Below are 23,810 nucleotides of genomic sequence, written 5' to 3' on the forward strand. Positions count from 1 at the left end.
TTCTCAATTTCACTATCTGATAGAGATTGTTCTTTTAATTTTATAATCTCGGGGTCTCTATCCTGCTCTGCGATCCTCTCCTTCCTGGACAGAGACAAATCTTCATGGTCAGGCTTACTCCCAGAACCTTGTTCAAACAATGAGGGTAAGGAAATTTCTGACACATCCTCAAAACTCGAATCTTGAGTTGAATAATCATGAATAACAACCTCATTCTGCACATCAATCTTTTTAGCCATAGCTCGAGTTAAAACACAAGAAAAATCTGTGTTAAAACCGTGGTTCCTCTAACTTTATTGTCAAATGCACTTCAGGAAAAACTTGTCCACCTGCCAGGTCATTACCTAACAATAAAGAAATATCCTTCACAGGTAAGCTAGGCTGTAATCCTACTTTAACAAGTCCTGTGACTAACCCGGAATTTAAATTCACTTTATGCAGATGTACAGGCATAAGGGTACTCCCAACACCTTGTATATAGTTTATCTCACCAGTATCAGTCTCTTCATTAAACTTTAACACACTGTCTGACATCAGTGATTGAGAAGCTCCAGTATCCCTAAGGATTTTTATTGGCACCAGAGTAGATCCTTCTTTTAAGGATATACACCCTTCAGTTATAAAATGATCATATCCCTTTTAACTTGGTCAGACTTTAACAAAACCTCATTTGTGTTTATCAAACCCTTTGATTTTACAGGTGTTTCAGTATGATGCACACAAGCATTTGTGACTGCTTCCTTCTCTTTCTTTTTCAATCAGAAACAGTTAGCTATTAAATGACCAGGTTTCTTACAATAATTACAAACGGGACCAAACTGTCTTTCCTTCACAGGTTTTCCTTCCTTCTTAACCTTCTCACTAACTCCTGATTTAATTTCTGATTTGCCTTCATTCACTGTTATTTTTCCTTTTAAAAGTTCTACCCTAAGAAAATTTATTCTTATGAATTAAAGCATTCTCATCAGCTAATTTAGCAGAGTCCTGCAATGTGTCAGTGTCCCTCTCATTTAAGTATGTCCTTATCTCATCAGGGATGCTTCTTTTAAACTCCTCCATTAAAATCAGCTCTTTCAATTTACTATAGTCCCCATTTACATTTGTAGAGGAAACCCATCTCTCAAAACACACAGCTTTATCATAGGCAAATTCCACATACGTTTTCTCCACAGACTTCTTCAAATTTCTGAATCTTTCTCTATAAGCTTCTGGGACCAACTCATACGCCTACAATATCTGCTGTTTCACAATATCATAATCAAGTGCTCAGCAGTTAAAGCTGTATAAACCTGTTGTGCTTTGCCTTTAATTACACTCTGCAACAGCACTGACCATTTCTCTTTCAGCCACTCTGAAATCAGAACAATCGCTTCAAAATGGTGAAAACATTTCTCTACTTCTGTTTCATTTAATGGAGGGGTCAATTTAATTTCTTGACTAACAGCAAATGTATTTCTAGAACCAGGAAATTGATTCTCAGACTTTAACTCCGCTATCTTAAATTCAAATTCCCTCTGTTTATCCTTAGCTTCTAACCTACGTAATTCAAAGTTAGCTTCCAACTGTTTCTTTTTATTTTCAGCTTCTAATCGACTTAATTTCAATTTAGCTTGCAATTCCTTCTGTTTTAATTCAGCTTCTATTTTTAACTTTTCCAACGCTAATTGTTCCAACTGTAACTGAATCGCTGCTTTACTCACAGGAAACCGATCTAAAACCGATGCATCAAACACACCAGAATCTATATAGTGTTCCGCGATTTTTCGCTGAATTACAGGCTTTGTTGTATCTTTCGAAATAACTTTAAGTTCCAACCTGCTAGCAAACTCCAATACATCATTTTTTTCGCCTTCGCTAATAACTCCGTGTCTGATGAAGCCAGGAATTCTTCAATACTCATTTTTGACGAATACCACTCACAAGCCAATCAAACAAAAGAATCGAACATTCACTTTTTCCAAAACACCGATTAAATATCAAACAAGCATTTAAACTCAAAAATGGTTCATCCCTCGAGCCCCCATTTGTTATAAATCAGCAACAATAAATATTTGATTGAGACAGGGTTTTTATAACAAATAAAACATTTATTAAACACTGCTAAAAAAGCCCAAAAAGTAAACAAACAACCAACTTAACAGCAGCTCGAACCGTTCTTAAAGCGAGATGGCGAAAATAGTTCTTAAAGCGATAATGCAAAAACAGTTCCTAGAAGTAGTAATGCGAAAGTCCAAATGCTTACACAGTCCGGTAAAGGAGAGTCTTCTTGAAATGATTTAAATCCTCTTTCGTGGAGTTACTGCTGATCCCAGCCGAAGTATGTTATTCCCCGGAGGATTTACGATCGAAGGAAGTAAAACGACTTAAAGGCACTGACCTTTCTTTGATGAAACTTTGAATCCAACCCTCTACTCTTCTGGCAGAACAGGGGTTATCATGGATACTCGTTACTAATTCCTCATGCGAAGATTAAACAAAGGTCGAATCTGTGTGATCGTCGAAATTAACTTTCTCAATCCTTCGGGATTTCCAAACTCCTTTAAAATCTTTACTCTCCTCTAACCAAACTGGCAGTATTCTGGCGAAACTGCCGGCAATAACCTTTGAGAATTAAAACAGGAAGTAAAACTCCATTTTTAAACGAAACTGCGTCATAATATCGGAATATGCAGCAACATGGAGTCAGCGGCAAATTCAGCCACGAACTGCCCACGTCATATAGTGGGGCTCTCCTTTTATACCCTGTTGAAAAACCTATCACATGACCGCTCACTGGCGAGAAAATGACATCGCTCCACCATCACAAGATCATTACCTCATCTCTATCATAGCTTCAATTACATCACGGTCACGTGACAGGTACAACATACCCACGGATACGTATCACTATGCTGTAGTTTTCTATGACTCTCGTTCTTGTGATTGTTTTTTTTTCTTTTTTAACCCGCATGGTTTTCCTGTATTTTATGTTCTATTTCACGTTATTTAACGCTGAGTTCTGGATTCCGTTTCTCTGTGAACGATCGAATCAAGTCCCGAGTAACTGAGCTCCTAGTTTCATTATTCCAAGGGATTTTTGTTCCTCAGTGATGGACTCTGGCTTCGAACATTCGCCTGTGTGTCCTGCTACGTGTTCCCACCGTACTGTGGAGAGTCACTTAACGTGCCGACCCGAGAGCGGTACAATGCGGACCCTAAGTCTTGACGCAGGTTCTTAAATCACCGCTCTCTTGTGTCTGAATTGCAATCCACAAAGTTTCCTTCTGCCGGAATAGGTGGTCTATATAATTTCTCTCCTCTCGGGTAGCGCCCTTTCAAGGGCAACAGCTATTTTGGGGAAAGAACACTCCCGTACTTTCTGATGTAAATTTATTTCTAAGAATTATGAGAATTATGAGTATTCTTTCATCCTGCCGTGGGCTCAGAGGCAGTCAGCAGACTCCTCCAGCGGCGTCAGGGAGCGCGGTCTGTGGCCGACTATTCTATTGCTTTCAGTATCCAAGCAGTACTGAGCGGTTGGAATAATGAGGTTTTGGCTGTTCTGTTTAGACGGGGAGGGGATTAAGTTGCCGTGTAAGACATTATTGCGACAGGAACCAGATGGAGGGTTTAGAGGAACTTGTGGATAGGGCCATAAAAATCGACAGCCGCATTTCTGAAAGAAGGAGGAAAAATGGTGGCAAGTTCACCAGGAGGGCCGGTTGTCCGAACTACCAAACGCCTATCGTAGTTACTCGATTGGATAACCAGCACAGATCCCCACAGTCGTCTCCAGAAACTACCATGCAACTTACAAGAAGCCGGGTCTCTTCGGTGGAGCGACAGAGACCAAAAACGCAGAGGTGCTGTAAGGTGGACCACTTTCAAGTCAGTTGCCCCGAGTTGTAAGGAAACTTCCTGGTCAGGCCACTGTGGCTATACGAAAAGACGACCCATACGATATTGGAGCAGAATTAGGCCTTTTAGGTGTATCGAGTCTGCTCCGTTATTTCATCATGGCCGATACACATCCCTGTCGGCCCCAACGTCTTGCACTCTCCCCGTAACCCTTCACGCCTTGACTGTTGAAAGACCTGTAAACCTCTGCATTAAGTATGGCCAATGACTTGGTCTCCACAGCCGCCTATGGTCACGAATTCCACCGATCACCTCTTTCTGGCTAAAATAATTCCTCCTCGTCTCTGTTCTAAATGGACATCCTGGGCTGGGCTCACTGGTCCTAGACTGCCCCAACAAAGAAAACATCCTCTCCACATCGAGGCCTTTCAACATTCGCTAGCTTCTGAATTCTTTTGAGTACTGCCCTAGAGACACAGAAGCCAGCGTTTCTTAGACATAGCGTTCAAAGTTGCTCACTATGCTGCATTTGAATACTCACCAGTGTCTTATAAAGCGTCAATATTACACCGTTGCTTTCACATTTTAGTCCTTTCGAAATGAGTTGTACCATTGCATTTGCCTTCGTCACCACCTGCAAGTTTACTTTTAGGGTATCCTGCACGAGCAAAGTCCTTTGCACCTCAGGTTTTTTAAATTTTCTCAGTAAATGAAGAACTGTAAGAGTCTTCAAATTCCACAAGGTACGCCTCAATCAGTCTATCCCTACGCCATCCCGGATTAGAAACTGATGGAACCTTGACAAATCTTTTATCTTTCTGTCACTCTCAAGTTGACTATTGGAAGATACGAGACGACGATTTTTTTTTCATCTTATTCATTCTGCAGACATTCCCCTATTCCTTGGTTATGCTCGGATATATCTTTATAATCCTTGAACTAACTGGCTTTTTGACGTCATTCATAGCTGGTCGACCCTATGTTGGGATAATTACCTTCCCAGAGGTTCTGGAAGGCCTGATGGAGGTTTTGAGGCACCTTCCCGAGATTCTGCCTTCTGAGGTTCCAAATGGCCTGTCCGTGTTTTCAAGGCGCCTGCCGGAGTTTCCCAGCGACCTGCTGTTAACTATGTAGATTAATTAGTCCAATTACTTCCTTACTCCTTGTATTTACCCTATCTATACCCCTCATGATTTTGTACATCTCCATTACAGCTCCTCTCAATCTTCTATGTCCCAAGGAATAATGTCCTAACCTATTCAATCTTTTTTTTTTTGCCTCAGGTCCCCAGGCCCAGCAACATCCTTGAAAATTTTCCCTGTAATCTTTCAAACTTATTTACATATTTCCTGTAGACAGGTGACGAAAACTGCACACAATACTCCAATCTGAGCTTCAGCAGTATTTTAAACAACTTCAACATAACATCTCATCTCCTGTACTCAGCGCTGAGATTTTTGAAGTCCAATGTGCCAAAAGCTTTCCTAACAGCCTTACCTACCTGTGACGCCAAATTCAACGAATGGCAGTCTGGACCTGAATGCCCAGCCCCCTTGTTTTACCTCACTCCTCAGTAAGACCTATATAGGTTGGGCCTTCCGAAGTGCAACACCTCGCACTTGACTGCCATTTTTCAGCCCATTTTCCAAACTGGTCCAAACCCCGCTGCAAGCAATGATGGCTTTTCTCGCTGTCCATTACACCCCCAGCCTTGGTGTCATCTGCAAACCTGAAAATCTCCAGTTAACCCCATTATCATTCAAATCGTTGATCATTGACAAACAACAACGGCCTCGGTACCGATCCCGACGGCAGTCCAGTAGTCACGGACCTCCAGTCAGAGAGGCATCAATCTACCTCCACTCGCTGGGTTCACCCCGAAGCCAATGTCTAATCTAATTTACGACCTCATCTTGAATACCGAGTGACTGAACGTTCTTGACCAGCCTCCCATGTGAGACATTGTTATGTAGACAACATCTACTGCCTTTGCCTTCATCAAATTTCCTGGTAACTTCCTCGAAAAACTCTGTAAGATTGATTGGACATGGCCTACTACGCACAAAGTCATGCTGTCCATCTCGAATCAGTCCAAGTCTATTCAAATACTTACATACCTGGTAAATCAGAACACCTTCCAATAAATAACTTTTCCACTACTGATGTCAGAGTCACCGGCCTATAATTTCGAGGTTTACTTTTAGAATTCTTCTTCAACAGCGGAACAACATTGGCTGTTCCCCAATCATCTGGCACCTCACCTGTCGCTAAGAATTATTTAACTATCTCTGCCCGGGCCTCAGAATTGTCTGCACCTGCTTCCCGATGGGTGCGAGAAAACATTTTATCAGACCCTGGCGATTTATCCACCATAATTTTCCTCAGGGATACAAACACCTCGTCGAAGTTTCCACGAAGTTGGTGCCGCTTTTTCTCACCACTATAGTCTGTGTCCGCCTCCTTAGTAAATAGAGATGCAAGAAAAATATTTAAGATCTCCTCCATCTCTTTAGGCTCCACACATAGATTACCATTTTGATCTTCCAGAGGGCCAACTTTGTCTCATGCAATCCCTTTGCTCTTAACATTCCATAGAATCCCTTAGGATTCTCCTTCAAATTTTTTAGCCCTCCTGATTTCCTTCTGAAGTGTTTTATTGCATTCCGTACACTCCATAAGCACCCCCATTTGATCCTACCTTCTATTACCTGCTATGCACCTCATTATTCTTAACTAGCGCTGCAATACCTCTTGAATCTTCCCTGCACCTGCTATATTTACCCTTATTATGACAGGTACGTACAAGCTCTGTATTCTCAAATTTTCACTTTTGAAGGCCTCCTACTTAACAGGCATACTTTTGCCAAAAAACAGCCTGTTTTTTAACCACACTTTCCAGATCCTTTCTGATGTCATCAAAATTTACCTTTCTCTAATTTAGAATCTCAACTCGTGGACCGGGCCTATCCACTTCCGAAATCACATTGAAACTAACGGCATTGTTATCACTAGATGCAAAGTGTTTCCCACATAAACTTTTGTCTCCTGCGCTATGTCATTCGCTAACAGCAGATCAAACATCACACACTTTCTAGCATATCAGGCTGCTAGTCCGGTCCCACTGCGACCTCGCCTCACTAATGGTTGCAATATCATAATTCCACGTACGTATTGGTCCCTGCCCGGATTTCATCTGCCCTGCTTATGAAACTTCCCTACCCCGTCACTGAACTGTTCCTTCGATCTTTGGACGCGTTTTCAATAGCACTTCATCTCATGTTATTGATATATATTGCTGATTTATCATTATTACTTTTCCTATTATTATTTATCTTCCAGCTCAGAATTGTAAGACCTGAGGTACAGACATAGCCAAGCACACTCATTTGTCAAACAGAAGGAACTTTCCGACTTTTCTAGCGGTGTTTAGTCTTGTGAGTTTCTGAACATTTACATTGATGTTATTGCGTGACCCTGTTTGTTTAATGTTATTGTGTAGGGCCCTTGAGAAGACACCAGTTGTAAATATTACTATCTGTATACTTTGTTCATGTTCCAAGGACTTTCAATTTACTCTTTAAATTCAGCATACTTCTGGTGTTTTTCACTTTGGTTTCTGCAAATAAAGTGTTTGACATGGCCACGTCCATTAAAAGAGCTGTTCATGCTTGTTTATACTGTTACGTACTCGTGACACGAGACAGTGGTACCCATGTCACGTGACTAGGGTTGAAGCTATACCGGGCTTGAGGTAATGGTCTTGTGATGGTGAAGTGATGTCATTTTCCCGCCAGTAGAGATCATGTGACAGGGTTTTTTTACACGTTATAAAAGGAAGACCCTACCCTGTGAGGAGGGGCAGATCGTGGCTGGATTTGCCATGTTGACTTCATGCCACTGCGTGATTTAATGTGATGACGTAGTTTAGTTGAAAGATGAAGTTTTATCTAATGCCTAAGTTTAAAAGGTCATTGCCAGCAGTTTCTTTACAATACTGCTAGTTGAGAATCAGTGGAGAGTGATGATTGGAGTTCTGGAGTTAAAGATCGAGGAGAATCAATTTTCGACGGTAAAACGGGTTCGACCTTGTTTAATCCTTATTCGGAAGGATTTCGTTGACTGTTCTCGTGTTAATCTCTGCGGGATAGCAGAAAAGATTGAGGACAGTGATAAAGGAAACGTCAGTGCCTTTAAGCCGTTACGTTTCGTAAATTCTTTGTGGGAAAGAGTTCAACTTCGGGGACTGAAGCAAAGCGACGTGAAAGAGAATTTAAATCATCTTAAAAAGTCTCTCCCTTAAATGGACATTGAGCATTTCGAACTTTTGGCAATGCTACTTTAAAGAATTGTTTTTGCAACATCGCTTTAAGAACTGTTTAAGCTGCTGCACAGCAGCTGATTTTCCGGTTACGTTCGTGTTTTTTTTAATTAGTTTTTCAAAACATTTTACGAATTAAAAACCCCAAATCCCAATGAGAAACATTAAAACAGTGCAAAATTAAGCATACAATAACAATATGCTACAAAGGAAGAGAATTTAACAAAAAAGCACCTAAATTAAAGACAAGTAAGCTTAGTGTCCTCCCCAAGCCCCACAACACAAGAGAAAACAACAGCAACTCCAGACCAACCACAACACAATATAGAGAGTATAAGTCAGCACAGCCGAACTCCCAGACTGTGAGTACACTCAGCAACAGAGGATAATAATGCCTTCTACCAGAAAAAGAAAAGGAGCTGAAAGCAAGGGACCAAAAAGAAAAAAAAAAACCCTAGTCAAGAGGAAGGTTATGAAAGTACTCGATAAAAGGTCCCCAGACCTTATGGAACTTTAGATCCGAATTGAGAACTGAATAATGAATTTTTTCGAGGTCCAAGCAGGCCATGATGTCGTTAAGCCATTGAGCAAGAATGGGCGGGGAAACATCTCTCCATCTGAAATGGATCAAGCGTCTAGCCAGGAGAGAGGCAAAGGATAATATTCGGCATTTGGTCGGACCCAGACATAAATCTGTCTCGCCCCAAAAACCGAACAGAGCAATTAAGGGGATTGGTTCTAGGTGCTGATTCAGAACACACGATAACGTAGTGAAGACATCTTTCCAGAATTTCTCCAAGCTAGGACAGAAACAGTACATATGGATGAGAGAGGCCACGCCTCTCTTGCATTTATCACAGTGCGGACTAACGCTAGGGTAGAATCGAGATAGTTTAGATTTAGACATATGGGCTCTATGAATAATCTTAAACTGTAAAAGGCAGTGGCGAGCACAAAGAGAGGTTGAGTTAACCGATTTGAGAACTGAATCCCAGCTCTCCTCAGATAAGGAGATATTTAAATCCTGCTCCCAGGCCATTTTGATTTTATCCATGGGGGCCCGTCGTAAGGTTGCTAGTTTATCTCGGATGATTGATATTAAGCCTTTACCTAATGGATTCATGGAAAGAAATAGGTCCATAGCACTTTTTTGCAGGCATTTCAGGAAAGTTAGGAATTAAGGGAGCAATAAAGTGTCGGATTTGGAGATATCTGAAAAAATGAGCATTGGGCAGATTGAACTTAACAGAGAGCTGCTGTAAGGAAGCGAAGCGATTATCAATGAAAGGATCTTCAAAATGTCTAATGCCCTTCCTATACCAAACCTGGAATGCTGAATCGTATGTAGTAGGTAAAAAAGGTGATTATAAGCAACAGGACTGGAAACGGAAAACCCCTGGAAACCATAGCATTTCCTGAACTGAGCCAATATACGCTAAGTGTGTCTAACAAGAGGATTAGCTATTGATCTGGGCAGACTACTAGGGAGTGCAGAGCCAAGAAGTGCAGAGATAGATAATTCTTTAGTGGAGCTCAACTCCATCGCCACCCAGTTAGGGCACTCAGGTTGGCCGTGGAAGGAAGACCAAAAGGTAGCACATCGTATATTAGCTGCCCAATAATATAAACGAAAGTTAGGTAAAGCCATGCCACCCTCTTTTTTAGATTTTTGGGGATGGAATTTATTAATTCTAGAGCGCTTATTTTGCCACAGATATGACAAAATAATAGAGTCTAACGAATAAAAAAAAGATTTAGGAATAAAAATTAGGATAGATTGAAATAGGTATAAAAATTTGGGGAGAACATACATTTTAACAACATTTATTAATTACGACCTACCAAAGACATAGATGGAGGTGACCATTGTACCAGACACTGTTTTATAGTATATGAAAGATTGGCAAAGTTTTCACGAAAGAGATCTTTAAACTTCCTTGTGACTGTAATTCCAAGATAAGTAAATTGATTATGGACTACTTTAAAAGGGAGATCACCAAATGTTAATTCTTGTGCTTCTTTATTAATTGGGAGAAGTTCACTCTTATGTAAATTAAGTTTATAGCCAGAGACCTGGCTAAACTGGTCAAGAAGTAAAAACATTAGATGTAAGGATGTAGACGGATTTGAGAGAAAGCGTAATAAGTCATCAGCATAGAGAGAAACTTTATGCTCAACACCCCCTCTCCAAATCCCGGTCAATTCAGGGCAGTTTCGAAATGCTATCGCCAGAGGTTCCATAGCCAAATCAAAGAGAAAGGAACTTAAGGGGCATCCCTGACGGGTGCCACGTTTGTGATTAAATACTTGGGATTTCTGAAAATTAGTTAAAACAGAAGCAGTAGGACACAGATACAGCAATTGGATCCAAGAGATGAAACTTTGGCCAAGGTCAAATTTTTCTAAGACTGCAAAAAGGAAGTTCCACTCTATACGATCAAATGCTTTCTCCGCATCGAGGGAAATAACACATTCAGGAATCCCAGTTGGAGGTGAGTATAAGACATTAAATAAACGCGGAATGTTAAAAAAGGGAGACAATTTTTAATAAAGCCTGTTTGGTCATCAGAGATAATGGAGGGAATGACGGTTTCTAATCTATGAGCCAAAACTTTAGCTAAGATCTTTCCATCAACATTGAGCAGAGAGATCGGCCTATACGAGGAACACTCTGTTTGGTCTTTGCCCTTTTTAAAAGAAGAATAATAGATGCCTCTCTGAAAGAGGGTGGCAATTTGCCATAATTAAACGAGTCAGATAATACTGAAAGTAACTGAGGAGAAAGAAGAGAAGAGAATGATTTATAAAATTCTACAGGGAACTCATCAGGTCCAGGAGATTTCCCTGAGGACAGTGCAGAAATTGCAGTAGATATTTCTTCTAATGACATAGGCGCATTGAGTTTGGCTTTGAAATCAGATGAAAGTGAGGGGATATTCAGATTCTGTAAAAATTGATCAACAGAGATATTGTCATTCAGAGATTCAGAGGAATAAAGCCAAGAATAATTTTTTTTTAAATGCGTCATTAATTTCTAAATGATCTGATGTAAAGTCTCCGTTCTCCTTCTGGATCTTTGTAATATGTTGTTTGGCTTTGGAACTCCTCGGCTGATTGGCTAGGAACTTACCAGACTTATCCTCATGAATGTAAAAGCAACTCTTGCTTACGAGAAGTTGGCGTTCGACAGGTTGAGTGGACATAAGGTTAAATTTAGTTTGGAGTTCAACGCACTTCTTGCATAATTCAGGGTTCTTAGTTTGGGCATATATTTGATCCAATTCTTTAATCTGGTTAATGAGGACTAATCGATCTGCACGCGATCTTCTGTTGAGATTTGCTGTGTAAGAGATTATTTGCCCACTCAGATATGCTTTCATGGCATCCCAGACAATCTGGGATGGCAATTCAGGTGATGTATTAGTGTTAAAATAAAAAGTTATCTGATCTTTAATATATTTTAAAAAATCATCATCGATAGTAAAGTTGAATCAAATGGGTAGTGTTTATTCCTCTGAGGGAGACCAGGCAAATTCAGAGAGAGAGTAATTGGGGCATGGGCAGAAATCAGTATACTCTGATAGTCACAAGAGTGGGCAAATTGAATAAGTTGGTTATCGAGTAAGAAATAATCAATTCTAGTGAAGGTATGGTGAACATGTGAGAAAAAAGAATAATCTCTCTCCGTAGATGGAGGAAACGCCATATATCAGAGATACCATAATTAGAGAGAAACGATTGAACAGCTAAGGCAGATTTAGTAGGTGGTCTAGTAACAGAGGATGATAGATCCAAATTAGGATCTAACCAACAATTGAAGTCACCACCCAGGATAAGAGAGTATGAGTTTAAGTCTGGTAGTGAGGAAAAAAACCGTTCAAAAAAATTAACATCATCAAAGTTGAGGGCATACAGGTTTGCTAGTGCAACTTTAGTGTTAAATAGTTTGCCAGAAACAATAATAAACCAGCCATTTGTATCAGATATTTTATTATGGAGTTCAAAAGGAATATTTGAGTTAATAATAATGGAGACTCCCCTAGCTTTAGCGGTAAAGGATGAATGAAAATGCTGACCCGCCCACTTTGACAGAAGCCAGGAGTTAACAGAACAACGAGTATGAGTTTCTTGAAGGAAAGCAATGTCAGCTTTGAGTTGTTTGATATGTGAGAATACCTTCCTCCTTTTAACAGGGTGATTCAATCCCTTTACATTCCAGCTCACGAATTTAAGTGCACAAGCCATTATCGATTACTAATGCATAAAAGGCAGAAGGCATATAAAAAGTTAAGCAGTACAATAGCAGTCTGGGAGCAGAGATGTAAACATAGATTCGTAAAATCAAAACATATACATGTCCTGAGCAATAAAGAGAAATAATATATACAGTGAGTGATGTTGGAACTGGAAAATCCACCCCACCCACACAACCCAAAACTAGACGGCTACCAAAACAAGTAGCTAGCTCTACCAAAAAAATTAACCCAAATACAACTTCCAGATCTGTGTCATTAACAGCAGTTCCGTATAAATACTATAATAAATAGTAACTAGTTTATGCACTAAAAAACATAACTACAGATTAGAACACCTTCTGCAGAAATATAAAACTTAATACAGAGAAAATCGAAAGAAGACCAAAACTAACCTGCCCGCGAAAAATTATAGAAGAATAAAGTAAGAGAAAGGAAAAAAAGGATTAAAAAAGGAGAGGAAGGGGGAAATTATAAATTCAAGACGAGTATTTATCAACCATTTACAAAGAGAGAAAAAAATTCAGAGATTAGAAAAAAGGGGTGAAGAAAAGGAAAAAAAGAAAAAAGTATAATAAAATAAATAAATATAAAAAGAAGGAAAAATAGATCGACAATTAAACTGTGAACCAACAAACAGGGAGGCCTTCACTAAAGACTTCAAACCTCCAAAACAAGTTAAAGTCAGTTGTAGAACTCTGTAGATAAAGTTGTACAAGAATAAAAATAGATTACACACACACCAAATCCAGGGAGAGATTGTCAACAGCCCTTAGAGTTTCGATGAATAATGTCTGAATGATTCAAGTAGAGTCTGAGTCCAGAAAAAGTAATTTTACTACGAGAAGTACTTATCCACCATTTTAGGAGGTCCGATCGGGTTCCGAAGATGACTGGATAGCCGGAAGACTTGCCACAAATGCTTCAGTTTCGTTCGCTGATTTAAACCACTTGTATTTTCCAGTGTTAAGCTTGATTCGTAGATCAGCAGGAGAACGAAGAGAAGGTTTAAAACCACAATCAGAAAGCACTTTCATTGCGCCTTTAAACTCAGCGCGCATCTTTAAGGTTTGGGTTGCAAAATCTTCCACAAAGCGAATGGTTGCATCCTGGAAAATAAAAGAACCTCTGCGACGTGTCTCTATGATCAGACGGTGTTTTACCTGGTATTGATGGAAGCACAAGATTACTGGTCGCGGGCGGTTGCCCAGAATTCCGGCGGGAACATGGACCCGGTGTGCCCGTTCGAGCTCAGACGGGTTCGGGAGCAAATCTTTCCCGAATATCTCACAGAGAAACTCGGCGAAAAACTTCACTGTTGATCCCTGTTCGGTGGCCTCTGGCAATCCAAGAATTCTAAGATTGCAGCGTCTACTGCGATTTTCGAGATGCACCGTTTTGAAAAGGAGTTTGTTACACTTTTCCTCTAATTGGAACAGAGTCTCCAAGTATCGAACACGACTTTCTAAATCTTCAGAAGTCGAATCAATGCGAGATAAGTGTTGAGCGTGTTTGTCCACCTTGTCGTTGATCCGATCAAGCTTGTCCTCCAACTGTTTGAAAGCGGTTTTGAATTCCTTTAACATTTCGCCTCGGAGCTGACCGAGCGCAGCCAGGGTCTCGTCTGAGAGAGCCGCAGCTTCCTTTCTCCCGGATTTAGAACTCTTGCTAGCTATTGTAAGTTAGATGTATTCACAGGCAAGTAAGAGATACCGAAAAAGTTTCCAACTAAGGTTTAAAAAATGGAGACATTTTGTGCAAAGATACCGACAGTAACGGAACAAAAATTCGGAGCAGCTAAGCAATCGCCATCTTACCGGAAGTCTCCCGGTTACGTCACCAGGGAACATCGAACAAAGGTGGAACAGTTCGGTCTAAGTTCAAAGTACAGCTACGTCAGCATATACCACTTTGAGAGTCATTTTCTGAAATCCAGGAAATCTGAAATCTGAGCTGCAGATCAACACTGATCTGACTGAGTGTGAGTGACTGAGTGAGCTCCTACTGCTGCAGCTACTCTCCCCACAGTTTCTGGGGTCGCCAGATGCGGGGTTGTTAGCGAAGGCGAAAAAGACTGAGGTGTCTGAGATAGCTAGTAAAATTGCAACTTAGAGGTATTTTGCAGACTACATCTAAGGCTGTTATACAGAGGAAAATCGCGTCACACTATGTGGATTCGGGTGCTTTTGATGAATCGATTTTAGGGTCGTTTCCAAGAAGTAATCTGGAGATGCAGTTGCAAATCGAACAAATGAGGTTGGAAAAAAGTAAAGCAGAATTGGAGTGTTGTAAGTTAGCAACTGCTCAAAAGAAGAGGGAATTTGAATATGCAATGTCGGAATTAAGGTCTGGGAATCAGTCTTCTGGTTCTAGAAAACCGTTTGTTGTTAGTCAAGAAATTAAATTGGTCCCTCCATTTAGTGAAACAGAAGTGGAAAGATATTTTCAACATTTTGAAACTATTGCTCAGATGTCAGAGTGCCCGAGTGCTAAATGGTCAGTGTTGTTACAGAGTGTAATTAAAGACAAAGCACAACAAGTTTACACAGCTTTAACTGCTGCGCAAGCACATCATTATGATATCGTGAAAATGTGTAATCTAAATGCATACGAATTAGTCGCAGAAGCTTATAGGGAAAGATTCAGATGCTTGAAAAAGTCTGTGGAAAACATTTCTGTGGAATTTGCCTATGATAAAGCTGTGTGTTTTGAAAGATGGGTTTCTTCTAAAAATGTAAATGGGGACTATGATACATTGAGAGAGTTGATTTTAATGGAGGAATTTAAAAGAAGCATTCCTGTTGAAGTAAGGCCCTACTGAAATGAGAGGGATAGTGATAAATTGCAGGACTGTGCTAGATTAGCTGATGAGTATGTTTTAATCCATAAGAATAAATTTCCTCAGGGCAGAAATTTTAAGAAAAATAACATGGAGACGCAATGTAAATCAGAAATTAAATCAGAAGTTAATGAGAAAGGTAAGGAGGGAGGAAAACCTGTGAAGGAAAGACAGTTTGGTCTTATTTGTATCTATTGTATGAAACCTGGCCATGTAATAACTAACAATTTCAGATTGAAAAATAAAGAGAAGGAAGCAGTTCCAGTTGCTTGTGTTCAACATACTGAAGCACCTGTAAAGTTATAGGGTTTGATAAACACAAATGAGACTTTGTTAGAGTCTGATCATGATAAAGAGGGATATGATCATTTAATAACTGAAGGGTTTCTATCCTTGAAAGAAGGATCTACTCTGGTGCCAATAAAAATCCTTAGGGATACTGGAGCTTCTCAATCACTGATGTTAGACAGTGTATTGAAGTTTGATGTAGAGTCTGATACTGGTGAGGTAAATTATAAAAAGTAAATTTAAAGTCAGGGTTAGTTAAGGATGTGTTGAAGTAGAATTACAACAAAGCTTACCTGTGAAGGGTATTTCTTTATTGTTAGGTAATGACTTGGCAGGTGGACAAGTTTTCCCTGAAGGGCATTTGACAATGGCGTCAGAGGAACCAGAGATGAATTCTAACACAGATTCTTCCTGTGTTGTGACTAGAGCTGTGGCTAAAAAGATTGATGCGCAGAATGAGGTTGCTACTCATGACTGTTCAACTCGGGATTCGAGTTTTGTGGATGTGTCAGAGACTTTCTTACCTTCGTTGTTTGAACAAGATTCTTGGAGGAAGTCTGACTATGAAGATTTATCTCTGTCTAGGAAGGAGATGATAGCAGAGCAGAATAGACACCCTAAAATTATAAAATTAAGACAGCAAGCTTTACTAGGTAGTGAAATTGAGAAGGTGCCGGTAGGATATTACTTGGAAAAAGGAGTGTTGATGAGGAAGTGGAGATCGCCTACAATTCCTGCACGTGAGGTTTGCAATGTTGTTTACCAGGAAGTTGTCCCGAAAGTTTATCGAAATGAGATTTTGACTTTAGCTCGTAGTGTGCCTTCAGGTGGCCATCAAGGGAAAACTGTGGACAAGATTTTAACACATTTTTACTGGCCTGGTCTAAGAAATGATGTGGCGATGTTTTGGAAAACGTGCCATACTTGTCAAATTGTGGGTAAACCAAGTCAGGTTACACCAGTGGCTCCATTACAACCTATTCCAGCATTTGGTGAACCGTTTTCTAAAGTTATTGTAGATTGTGTTGGTCCATTACCAAACACAGAAACTGGTTATCAGTATTTGTTGACTATCATGTGTACTTTGTCTAGGTTTCCAGAGGAAGTACCACTTAGGAATATAAAAGCTAAAACTGTGACAAAGGCTCTTATAAAATTCTATACTTATTTTGGATTACCTAATGAAATACAAACTGATCAAGGCAGTAAATTTATGTCTGGATTGTTTCAACTGATAGTTTATAAATTGGGAGCTCAGCAAATCACTTCGTCAGCATACCATCCAGAGTCGCAAGGTGCCTTGGAGAGGTTTCATTCTACCCTCAAGAATATGATTAGGACATATTGTGTGGTAAATGAAAGTGACTGGGATGAGGGTATAAACTTACTTTTATTGGCAGTAAAGGGATCGATACAGGAATCTTAGGTTTCAGTCCATTTGAACTTGTATTTGGGCATGGAGTTAGAGGACCTTTAGCTTTATTGAAAGAACAGTGGATTTGTAAGGAAATACACACTAATTTGTTGGACTATGTTTTGAAATTTAAGGGCAGGTTACATAAAGCTTGTAGCTTAGCCATGGAAAATTTAAAGTTGGCTCAGGCGAAAATGAAAACTTGGTATGATAAAGAAGCTAGGACGAGGATGTTTAAGCCTGGAGATAAGGTGTTAGCTCTTTTCCCAGTGCTGTCAGATCCTTTGCAAGTTAGATTTCATGGACCTTATGAAATTGTGTCTAAAATCAATTATGTGAGTTACATGATAAAAACTCCAGATCGCAGAAGGTCAACACAACTTTGCCATATAAATATGATAAAACCGTATCATGAGAAACAATCTGATACTGTGACTGTTGTGGTTAGTGACAATGAGTTTGATTTAACTAGGAACATGATAGATGATTCATCTGAATTTCATTCGAAATCCGACATTGTTTCTGTTAGGTTACCAAAACCAACCATTCTGGAAAATATTGATGAGAAATTAGCACATTTACTGCTAGAGCTGAAACAACAGATGAAGGAATTAATTTTTAAACATAAGGATTTGTTTCCAGATGTTCCGAGGACTACTATAGCTTCACCTGATATAACCATATAACCATATAACAATCACAGCACGGAAACAGGCCATCTCGGCCCTCCTAGTCCGTGCCGAACCCTTGATCTCCCCTAGAACCACCTACCCGCACTCGGTCCATAACCGTCCACTCCTTTCCTGTCCATATACCTATCCAATTTTACCTTAAATGACACAACTGAACTGGCCTCTACTACTTCTACAGGAAGCTCATTCCACACAGCTATCACTCTCTGAGTAAAGAAATACCCCCTCGTGTTTCCCTTAAACTTCTGCCCCCTAACTTTCAAATCATGTCCTCTCGTTTGAATCTCCCCTACTCTCAATGGAAACAGCCTATTCACGTCAACTCTATCTATCCCTCTCAAAATTTTAAATACCTCGATCAAATCCCCCCTCAACCTTCTACACTCCAATGAATAGAGACCTAACATGTTCAACCTTTGTCTGTAACTTAAGTGCTGAAACCCAGGTAACATCCTAGTAAATCGTTTCTGCACTCTCTCTAATTTATTGATATCTTTCCTATAATTCGGTGACCAGAACTGCACACAATATTCCAAATTTGGCCTTAACAATGCCTTGTACAATTTTAACATTACATCCCAACTTCTGTACTCAATGCTTTGATTTATAAAGGCCAGCATTCCAAAAGCCTTCTTCACCACCCTATCTACATGAGACTCCACCTTCAGGGAACTATGCACTGTTATTCCTAGATCTCTCTGTTCCTCTGCATTCCTCAATGCCCTACCATTTACCCTGTATGTTCTATTTGGATTATTCCTGCCAAAATGTAGAACCTCACACTTCTCAGCATTAAACTCCATCTGCCAACGTTCAGTCCATTCGTCTAACCGGCATAAATCTCCCTGCAAGCTTTGTAAAACCCACCTCATTATCCACAACACCTCCTACCTTAGTATCATCGGCATACTTACTAATCCAATTTCCCACCCCATCATCCAGATCATTTATGTATATTACAAACAACATTGGGCCCAAAACAGACCCCTGAGGCACCCCGCTAGTTACCGGCCTCCATCCCGAAAAACAATTATCCACCACTACTCTCTGGCATCTCCCATCTAGCCACTGTTGAATCAATTTTATTACTCCAGCATTAATACCTAACGACTGAACCTTCTTAACTAGCCTTCCATGTGGAACTTTGTCAAAGGCTTTGCTGAAGTCCATATAGACTACATCCACTGCCTTACGCTCGTCAAAATTCCTCGTACCTTCTTCAAAAAATTCAATAAGGTTTGTCAAACATGACTTTCCACGCACAAATCCATGCTGGCTACTCCTAATCAGATCCTGTCTATCCAGATAATTATAAATATTATCTCTAAGAATACTTTCCATTAATTTACCCACCACTGATGTCAAACTGACAGGTCTATAATTGCTAGGCTTCCTTCTAGAACCCTTTTTAAACAATGGAACCACATGAGCAATCCGCCAATTCTCCAGCACAATCCCCGTTTCTAATAACATCTTAAAGATCTCCGTCAGAGCTCCTGCTATTTCTACACAAACTTCCCTCAAGGTCCTGGGGAATATCCTGTCAGGAAACGGAGATTTATCCACTTTTAAATTTCTTAAAAGCGCCAGTACTTCCACCTCTTTAATTGTCATAAGTTCCATAACTTGACGTAGATGTTGGAGATGCAAATCCTATCAAACAACATCCATATAGGATGAACATAGAAACGTGTGAATTGGCTGAGAAAGAAATTGAATATATGTTAGAGAATAATATTATTAGACATTATAACTCGAATTGGAGTTCACCATGTGTTATGGTGCCAAAACCAGATGGTAGAATAAGGTTTTGTACGGACTATAGGAAGGTGAATGCTGTAACGAAAACAGATGCATATCCAATTCCTAGAGTAGATGATTGTGTAGATAAATATGGAAAAGCAAAGTTCCTTACAAAGATTGATTTATTGAAAGGGTATTGGTGTGTTCCATTAACGGACAGAGGTAGAGAGATTTCTGCATTTGTAACTCCATCTGGGTTATATGAGTATGTTGTTCTTCCATTTGGGATGAAGAATGCCCCAGGTACTTTCCAGAGGATGACTAACTCTGTGATTCAGGGATGAAAGATACTGATGCTTATATTGATGATTTAGTGACAGGAAAGGATACTTGGAAAGCACACATTATTGCGGTGCTGAAATTGTTTGAAAGACTTTCAAAAGCTAACTTAACTATTAATTTAGCTAAGAGTGAACTTGGAAATGCCACTGTGACTTACCTTGGTTATGTTGTGGGTCAAGGTAATCTAGCTCCTGTTCAGGCAAACGTTCGGGCAATTTTACAGATTCCCACTCCAACGGGGAAATAAACTCTCAGAAGATTCTTGGGAATGGTAGGATATTATCGAAAATTTTGTAAGAATTTTGCTAATGTTGCCCTTCCATTAACTAACCTACTGCAGAACAATGTGAAGTTTGTGTGGACAGAGCCTTGTCAAGAAGCATTTGAAAAATTCAAAACAATGATCTGTCAACAAACTGTGCTTAAGGCACCTGACTTTGGAAAACCTTTTTCATTAGCTGTAGATGCTAGTGATGAGGCTGCGGGAGCATTATTAATGCAAAGGAATGAAGGTGATGAGGTTGATCATCCAGTAGCTTACTTTTCTAAGAAATTTAATAAGCATCAAAGAGACTATTCGACAATAGAGAAAGAATTGTTATCTCTTGTTTCAGTTTTGGAATATTTTGAGGTGTCTGTTGGTACAACTCAAAATCCACTTATTGTTTACACTGATCATAATCGGTTAGTTTTTCTGAGTAAGATGAAAAACAAAACCAGAAGATTATTAAATTGGAGTTTGATTTTACAAGAGTACAATACTGTGATAACTCATTAAAAGTAAAAATAATGTGGTTGCTGATTGTCTATCTCGATGTTGAATGTACAATGCAATTTTTTTATGGAGTGGTTTTTTTCTTCAATTGTAACACTCCTACTGTATTGTGAGTTATAAGCTGTTATATGATGGTATTGTATATTATGTATGTTATAAAATTTATGCATTTGTTTTTCTTGTAAGTAATTGGTAAAATTTGAGTTCTTGTGAGACCAAAAATGTTTTATTGGAAGGAGGTGTTATGTACTCGTGACACGTGACTATGGACCCTTGTCACGTGACTGAGGTTGAAATACTGGACTTGAGGTAATGGTCTTGTGATGGTGGAGTGATGTCATTGTCCGGCCAGTAGAGATCATGTGACAGTTTTTTTTACAGGTTATAAAAGGAAGACCCCACCCTGTGAGGTGGGGCAGTTCGTGGCTGGATTTGCCATGTTGACTTCATGCCACTGCGTGATTTAATGTGATGACGCAGTTTAGTTGAAAGATGAAGTTTTATCTAATGCCTAAGGTTTAAAAGGTCATTGCCAGCAGTTTCTTTACAATACTGCTAGCTGAGAATCAGTGGAGAGTGAAGATCGGAGTTCGGGAGTTAAAGATCGAGGAGAATCGATTTTCGACGGTAAAGCGGGTTCGTCCTTGTTTAATCCTTAATCGGAAGGAATTCGTTGACTGTTCTCGTGTTAATCTCTGCGGGATAGCAGGAAAGATTGAGGACAGTGATAAAGGAAACGTCAGTGCCTTTAAGCCGTTAGGTTTTGTAAATTCTTCGTAGGAAAGAGTTCGACTTCGGGGACTGAAGCAAAGCGACATGAAAGAGAATTTAAATCATCTTAAAAAGTCTCTCCCTTAAATGGACTGTGAGCATTTCGAACTTTTGGCAATGCTACTTTAAAGAACTGTTTTTGCAACATCGCTTTAAGAACTGTTTGAGCTGCCGCACAGCAGCTGATTTTCCGTTTACGTTAGTGTTTGTTTACTTTCGTGGGGTTTGTTTACAGTGTCTAATAAACGTGATATTGGTTATCTCAACCCTTGCCTAAATCATATATTTATTGTTGCCTGAATACGTAACATAAATATGGGGGCTACATCCAGATTGGATTGTTTGAGTTTAAATGCTTGCTAACTTTTGCATCGGTGTGTTGGAAAAGGGGATTTCTCGCTTCTTTTGTTTGATTGGTGTGAGTAGTATTCGGCAACAAAGAGTATTGATGAGTTTCTGGGGTCGCCAGTTGCGGGTTTGGTAGCGAAGGCGAAAAAGACTGAGGTGTCTGAGATAGCTAGTAAATTGCAAATTAAAGGTATTTTGCAGACTACATCTAAGGCTGTTATACAGAGAAAAATCGCGTCACACTATGTGATTTCGGGTGCTTTTGATGAATCGATTTTAGGGTCGTTTCCAAGAAGTAGTCTGGAGATGCAGTGGCAAATCGAACAAATGAGGTTGGAAAAAAGTAAAGCAGAATTGGAGCGTTGTAAGTTAGCAGCTGCTCAAAAGAAGAGGGAATTTGAATATGCAATGTCGGAATTAAGGTCTGGGAATCAGTCTTCTGGTTCTAGAAAACCGTTTGTTGCTAGTCAAGAAATTAAATTGGTCCCTCCATTAAGTGAAACAGTAGTGGAAAGATATTTTCAACATTTTGAAACTATTGCACGGATGTCGGAGTGGCCGAGAGATAAATGGTCAGTGTTGTTACAGAGTGTAATTAAAGGCAAAGCACAACAGGTTTACACAGTTTTAACTGTTGTGCAAGCACTTGATTAGGATATAGCAAAAATTCATATTCTAAAAGCATATGAATTAGTCTCAGAAGCTTATAGGGAAAGATTCCGAAGTTTGAAAAAGTCTGTGGAAAAAACTTATGTGGAATTTGCCTATGATAAAGCTGTGTGTTTTGAAAGATGGGTTTCTTCTAAAAATGCAAATGGGGACTATGATACATTGAGAGAGCTGATTTTAATAGAGGAATTTAACAGAAGCATTCCTGTTGAAGTAAGGACCTACTTAAATGAGAGGGATAGTGATAAATTGCAGGACTGTGCTAAATTAGCGGATGAGTATGTTTTAATCCATAAGAATAAATTTCCTCAGGTAGAAATTTTAAGTGGAAAAATAACATGGAGACTCAAGGTAAATCAGAAATTAAATCAGACGTTAATGAGAAAGGTAAGGAGGGAGGAAAACCTGTGAAGGAAAGACAGTTTGGTCTTATTTGTATCTATTGTATGAAGCCTGGCCATGTAATAACTAACAATTTCAGATTGAAAAAAAAAGAGAAGGAAGCAGTTCCAGTTGCTTGTGTTCAACATACTGAAGCACCTGTAAAGTTACAGGGTTTGATAAACACAAATGAGACTTTGTTAGCGTCTGATCATGTTAAAGTGGGATATGATCATTTAATAACTGAAGGGTTTCTATCCTTGAAAGAAGGATCTACTCTGGTGCCAATAAAAATCCTTAGGGATACTGGAGCTTCTCAATCACTGATGTTAGACAGTGTGTTGAAGTTTGATGTAGAGTCTGATACTGGTGAGGTAAATTATATACGAGGTGTTGGGAGTGATTTTTTGCCTGTACATTTACAAAAAGTAAATTTAAAGTCAGGGTTAGTTAAGGATGTGTTGAAGTAGAATTACAACAAAGCTTACCTGTGAACGGTATTTCTTTATTGTTAGGTAATGACTTGGCAGGTGGACAAGATTTCCCTTAAGTGCATTTGACAATGGAGTCAGAGGAACCAGAGTTGAATTCTAACACAGATTCTTCCTGTGTTGTGACTAGAGCTATGGCTAAAAAGATTGATGCACAGAATGAGGTTGTTACTCGTGACTGTTCAACTCGGGATTCGAGTTTTGTGGATGTGTCGGAGACTTTCTTACCTTCGTTGTTTGAACAAGATTCTTGGAGGAAGTCTGACTATGAAGATTTATCTCTGTCTCGCAAGGAGATGATAGCAGAGCAGAATAGACACCCTAAAATTATAAAATTAAGACAGCAAGCTTTACTAGGTAGTGAAATTGAGAAGGTGCCGGTAGGATATTCGTGGGAAAAAGGACTGTTGATGAGGACGTGGAGATCGCCTTCAATTCCTGCAAGTGAGGTTTGCAATGTTGTTTACCAGGAAGTTGTCCCGAAAGTTTATCGAAATGAGATTTTGACTTTAGCTCGTAGTGTGCCTTTAGGTGGACATCAAGGGGTAAGGAAAACTGTGGACAAGATTTTCAAACATTTTTACAGGCCTGGTCTAAGAAAAGATGTGGCGATGTTTTGTAAAACGTGCCATACTTGTCGAATTGTGGG

The sequence above is a fragment of the Hypanus sabinus genome, chromosome 16, assembly GCF_030144855.1.
Source record: "Hypanus sabinus isolate sHypSab1 chromosome 16, sHypSab1.hap1, whole genome shotgun sequence".
NCBI classification, from domain to species: domain Eukaryota; kingdom Metazoa; phylum Chordata; class Chondrichthyes; order Myliobatiformes; family Dasyatidae; genus Hypanus; species Hypanus sabinus.